This window comes from Scomber scombrus, chromosome 16, assembly GCF_963691925.1.
Source record: "Scomber scombrus chromosome 16, fScoSco1.1, whole genome shotgun sequence".
NCBI lineage: Eukaryota > Metazoa > Chordata > Actinopteri > Scombriformes > Scombridae > Scomber > Scomber scombrus.
Genome location: NC_084985.1, coordinates 17,256,857 through 17,263,077, shown reverse-complemented (window position 1 = coordinate 17,263,077; position 6,221 = coordinate 17,256,857). Strand labels below are relative to the sequence as shown.

The 6,221-nt window shown below is 36.4% G+C and overlaps 1 long non-coding RNA gene across 1 annotated transcript; it reads right to left on the bottom strand.

Moving 5' to 3' along the window:
- LOC133996198 (uncharacterized) lies at positions 1-534 on the bottom strand. Its single transcript, XR_009927202.1, has 3 exons — positions 467-534; positions 199-336; positions 1-14 (listed from the first exon to the last, which is right to left on the bottom strand). It is a non-coding gene; the product is annotated as an uncharacterized LOC133996198 (long non-coding RNA).
- Positions 535-6,221: the final 5,687 nt, after the last annotated feature.

Genomic DNA, 6,221 nt, shown 5'->3' with positions numbered 1-6,221 from the left:
CCTTGGTGATGTCTCTGGAAAAACATGATAATACAAGAATTCAAGATGAGTTTTAGAATAGAAGGAGGTTTAAACATCTCACAGACTATAACAACTGAGTCTGCAAGGTGTGCTTTGTAAAGTTACTGATGTTAAGTAAAAATAAGATTAATGAGGAAACAAAGTCTGTATAAGCAGGGTAAATAAATGTAGACTTACACTGCAGAAAGCATGCATTTTCCAAGGAGGATGATCAATAATACTATTGTTGTCAGTATCACAGTTTCATAAGATGGAATTATGTAATTTGCCGCTTTCACTGCTGCGACACCTCCAAAAGTGAAAGCTGCATTTTTCCTGGGAAACAACATCAAAATTAGTCAAACTGATCAAAAAATTATGAGGCAGAAAAGCAAATATATACACTAAAGTAGTATTTATACACAGATATGTTGACATTGATTATGAAGTGATAGAGTGTACTCACAGGTGGATTTTATACTTCATCTTGTTTCAGCAGTTGTTACTTTGCTTCTTTCTCTTCCTTTGGATTTCTGGCAGTTGGCAATTATGTCATGGCTGCAGTGAGACCGATGTGTGAGACAGTCTTTTAAATGTACTTTCTGTCTCCTCCTACTTCCTTCCTCTCAGAGCAAGAACTTCACATATGGGCACAGTAAGTAACAGTAAAACTTAAAAAAAAAAAAAAAAAAACATTATCAAAAGCCTTCTTTAATCTTGATCTTAAACATAACAATAATAGTAATAATAATAATAATTATAGTACTATCTCGTAGATTGACATTCCCCTGTCATCACCCACAGTGAATCTACAGTGAATCTTGTCTAGACACTGTCCAGACAAGAACTACAATGAAAAACATATTTCCTCAGTTTCTCGATATGATGAGAAAACTCTCTCGTTATAATGGCTACTCTTCAAGTTGTAACTTTTCTTCTCTGCTCTGCAAAAGATGCTTGAGAAGAAAAATATTCAAGATTAGTTAAAACTACTTCTAGACTTCTATGAATAATGAAAAAGAACCTTTATTATAATATTAGGGGAGATGATGACGTTGTGGTCCTTACATTTCACCCCCTGTTCTGAGTGACACAAGCATAGCAAAGCGCTATTCTAACTGATTTTCACTTTCTGATTGGTCTGTAGGTAACCACAGTAGCATGTATGCTGAGGTGCATACATGCTGCCTTGGTTAATTGTCAAGGAAGTCTGTAACCATGGTAGCAGTGAAAGTGAAAGTGAATATAAGAAGGTATCAAGTTAAAAAAATATGTTTTTTTTGTAATGGTGGTAGCAATACTGTACAATGCTGTATTAATGTGTGTAGTTGCAATATCAATATCACAATAACTGAAGTTGTATTTAATTTTGGTCTCAGGTCATCCATATTGTGTTGGCTTTATACTATCTATTTTGATAGATGTCAAGTTATATTTGTTGCATAGCAGTGTCTTCTCACAAATTAATTTCCAGCTTATGGTGTGTAACTTCTGTGTCACAGTGGAAAAACACTGTTATGTCATGCAATAACACTTTCAGTTTTGCTCACTCACTCAAAGTAAAAAAGAAATATATTGAATGATTTCTGTAATTGACAATGCACAATTTATGTAGCTATGAGTGTTCTCTCTCGCAAAACTGAATAACACAAAACTATACATTGATCATTATCAGCCAAAAACTGAGGATGATAATTCTTGCTAGGATGATTTCCATTAGTCGACATCTTTTACACCAATGCTAGTTGAAAGTGTGTTTATGTTTTTATAATCGTAAAACAATTTAAAGTTGAACCCTTTTGCCTTATTGTAACAATTTGCTAACAAAATCTCATGAACTACAGATTCTGATTCGGATATTTTTTAATAATACAACCACAGAATAGCCGACTATTCCATCCCCAACTGTTTTTATCATCCTCTCATTATGGCTCTTATCATGCAATCATACTGAATTTAAAAAGCTCTGATGATGCCCTATAAAGTTTATGACCACAACTTCATGGTAAATACACACAAATGTATAGTGTGCTCAGTTCTTTGCTGTAAAATGTGCTTTACATGTTTAGATGGCAAATTACAAAAGGTGTGTGACTTCACCAGCACAAAAGTAAAAATAAGATGCACTTTCACCGAATACTGCATACTTAGGACATAAAGGACATGTACACTTTGTCATCACTGTGTGGCAGCACTGCTCCCTTTTTCAAAGCTCTGTCAGCTATTGTATTTGGGTGTACTGTATTCAGTCACTGGTACTCTGAACCAAGTTTTCATCAGTCCTTGTATAGGTCCAAAAGAGCTCCCAAGGGATTGTCCCATCGTCCATGTTCCCCTTTAGTCTGTCTGTTGGTCTGGTGATACAGCAGTTTGCCAATGTCTTAAGATAATTCTGAAGGCTGGGACCAAACCCACCATAAAAACAGAAAATATTCCTTTTTATACACTTGGTATTTGAGATGTATCCCCTAACAAACACACAGCAGAAGTCAGAGGGGTTGCTGTACCCGACCAGAAACTTAGGAAGTCCACATCTTAAACCCAGAATGGTATCACTAATGTACATTCTTATATACAGTACACAAACGTTTTCTTTCAGTGATTGTTGTATCTTTATAGTACACTCCTAATGCCCAGCAGTTACACAACATTAAAATGACAGCTTTCCTTTTCCTATGTGACCCTCTGAGAGAGTGCAGTTTCTACACTGTATTAAAATAACAATACTTCAAAAGCAAACTGTGGTGCATTCACTTCATTTAATTCAAAATGTAAGTAGTCCAACAAGTTTTTACAGTGTTTTACAGTGTTGCTATATGAAGTCTTTGGCTTAACATCTTCTGAACTTGTCTGGTTATTATATTTTCTTCTCATAAGCTGATCGCTTTGCCTGGGAACCAAACAAATCTGCAAGCTGATGTTTCTTAATCGTGTCTCCTCTCGAGCATGATCATTGGAAAAGTGCAATATCCCTCTCCCGAATTGTTCTGGGGAGGCAAGACTACTAATGCCTCTTTTTCTCCTCGTAGACAAATACACCAATGTAGTTATTACAAAAACGTTGAATCCCAGTGACACCCAATTAGTTTTGCTTTTGAGATTATGAGTGACGTTCAGTGCGAGCACTCCAATAACCACCATGGTGAGATCTCTGGAAAAAAAACAAAAAAACAAGAAGATTTAAGAAGAGTTTTAGAATAGACAGAGGTTTAAGTGTCTCACAGACTATGATAACTGGGTCTGCAAGGTGTGCTTTGTTATTTATGTTAAGTAGATTAAATATAAAGGCCAATGAGTAAACAACAGCCCATATAAGCAGAATGAATAAATGTAGACTTTACTTTGAAGAATGCCCCGAGATCACCATGTAGATTCCAAGGAAGATCAATGCGATGTTGCATCATAAAATGGAATTAAAGTACATAATACATTCCCAATTAAGAGAGCTCCAAAAATGAATGCTATATATTTCCTAGGAAAGAAAGCAAAAAAAGTCCAACTGATCACAACACTGACTCTAAACACTATTTATGTTATACAGGATAACATAAATACTACTTCAGTTAATTGTACACTTAACAATTATCAAGTGACAGACTGTACTTACACTTTATTCAGGTCCATTGTCTTGAGAGAATTTTCTCATGAAGAAGAAATGTCTTTGTTTCAGCTGTTGGTTTGCTGCAGTGAAATGATCTTTGTCTCTGTAAGCTGTCCTGAGGTGTGTCTGCTCAGGTGACACAATCGTTTCCTTGTCTGGGCCCAGACCTTTGAATCCGATATCTGTCTGATATCAAGCTAATAATTTCCCTCTTACATTGTTTTATGTCTATAAAGATACATGACATAGCAGGTGCTCCATATAACCTACATTCAATCTCCTAAAGTCTGCCTTGTGGGTCTAACTGAGTTAAGTTACAGAGGTGTTTATCTTGCAAGTTTATCTGTAACTATACTATTCCACTTGATGTGTCATCATTAACCTTGTTACAGCTTCTACCTGTTGAGAAGATCTCAGTCAGAAGTAGGAGAAGAGGAGAGGAGCAGTGGTAAATTGACCTCGGGTCTCTACACTGAAAGCCTGAGGTAGGAGGAGCAGGGAACCTAGCGCAGCTATGGAAGCCTAATGATGCAAAAAGTAAAATGAGTCACACTACCAAATTATAACACAATTTATATGTTGTTCTACTTGTGTATTTATTTTATACAGAATTTGTGCAATTTACTTTTATTTTTGTGTTTTTTTATTAGCAATATATTATAATTTTTGATAATTGGAGATTTCATTTATATTTATATATTAGAATTTTTTTCTACTCTTTATAATTAACTTTTTGGTGTTTTTGATTGTATCTAACTTTTGTATTTATGGTTGTTATTTCCATAAATACCAAAATTATCCATCTATAAAATATCTATATGGGGAAACCTTTTATAGTGCGGCATATGATAATTATATATTTAGAAAGTAGAACTAAAATGATTCATTACAAAATTATTAGTTAAAACATTTCAATTCAATTTCCATTTTGTGAATTTCAAATAATGAGTCATGTATTTCCTCATTGAAGTTTTCTTAAAAATATAGTTAAAATCTCGTCTTGTCTCGATCTCGTGAACCCAATATCGTGTCTCGTCTCGTGAGCTGAGTGTATCGTCACACCCCTAGTCATCAACATAAACAACTTGTGTTTCTTTCCTCAGTGGTGAATTCAGAAATGAAGGGTGAGAGTTGAGTAACTAATAGCAGCCATAAAATCAACAAGGTGTATTTTACTGGAATAGAAACTGAATGTAATGTCAACTCGAGGTCACTGAAGCTAAAACTATCCTTTGAAAAGCTGTGATAAAGAGAAGTATCATAGGAGCACTGTCTCAAGTTTGCATTTAGGCTAACCTGCATCACTACCATAGATCAAAATATAGGCGGTGATATGCCCTCTGGTACCCATAAGCCTATACAGCCAGAGCCCCAGGTTCAACCTACAGCTCTGTTACTGCCACAAAACATGCTTGCCATTCCTGATTCTACATCAGTATCTAAGCACAGTGGCCTTCATTTACAGCCTTAGTCATATCTGCTGTTTGATCCTCCAGTACAGCATTCGATTAGAATGAGAGCCAAGAGGCCTTCCTTTTCCCAAGGCAGCTACTCTACAGCAGTCCAGTGGGTCTGGGTACTACCCACTGAGCCTTCAGCTCCACCTTAACAGCAGGTTATTCTTCCATAGCCTGGCAGCAGTACACGTTAAAGTGATATGGCATTCTAAAGCCACGGCCTCCATGATTTGAGCCTGAATTGTGTTTATATTCCCAAAAAAATCAGAAAGATTTTACTGGTTTAAACTAATAGATAAATCTCAATCAAACAAACAAGAAAAAGCAATTTTCTAGATGTGTGTGTGTGTGCGTGTGTGTGTGTGTGTGTGTGTGTGTGTGTGTGTGTGTGTGTGTGTGTGTGTGTGTGTGTGTGTGTGTGTGTGTGCTTCACTATTATGAGTGTGTAATTTCCTATCATGAGATCACGACAGCAAAACTTGAGCAACAGGTTTCTAGTAGAACAAAACAATGTAATGTCCATGCGTTGGAGAGCTGAAGCTGTGACTGGCTGAACCTGTAAGTTTTATTGATTTTATTGGAGCTGCAGTAGCAAATAAAATTCACAGGTGCATATTAGGTGGGCTGAAGTTCCTGAGAGAAATTACTTTAATAGAGGCAGATATTTGGGTCTTAGTGTGACCTCATGAATGTCTGCTGAGCCTAATAGTGAAATATAATAGTTTGAATATTGGGTACTATTATCTATAGCAGTGGTCTCCAACCCTGCTCCTGGAGAGCTACTGCCCTGCATGTTTTAGGTATCTCCTCACTCTAACTCGTTATCAAGCAGCTGAGGCTCGTCAAAGGGCTTGATAACGAGTTGATTATTAGAATCAGGTGTGTTAGAGTGAGGAGATACCTAAAACATGCAGGGCAGTAGCTCTCCAGGAGCAGGGTTGGAGACCACTGATCTATAGTCTGTAGTGCCACAGCTGTTTAATAACGCTGGTAAAATAACATGCACATTTATCACAGAGCACTTTAAACTATGGACAACATGTGACACACTCTATCCTTAAACCCTTAATTCAGGTAATTAAAAACTAAAGAAGTGTAAAACCAAAACAAAAAAAAGAAAAAAGGAAGAAACCTCAGGAAGAGTCGTCCTGTCTTCAGTGATA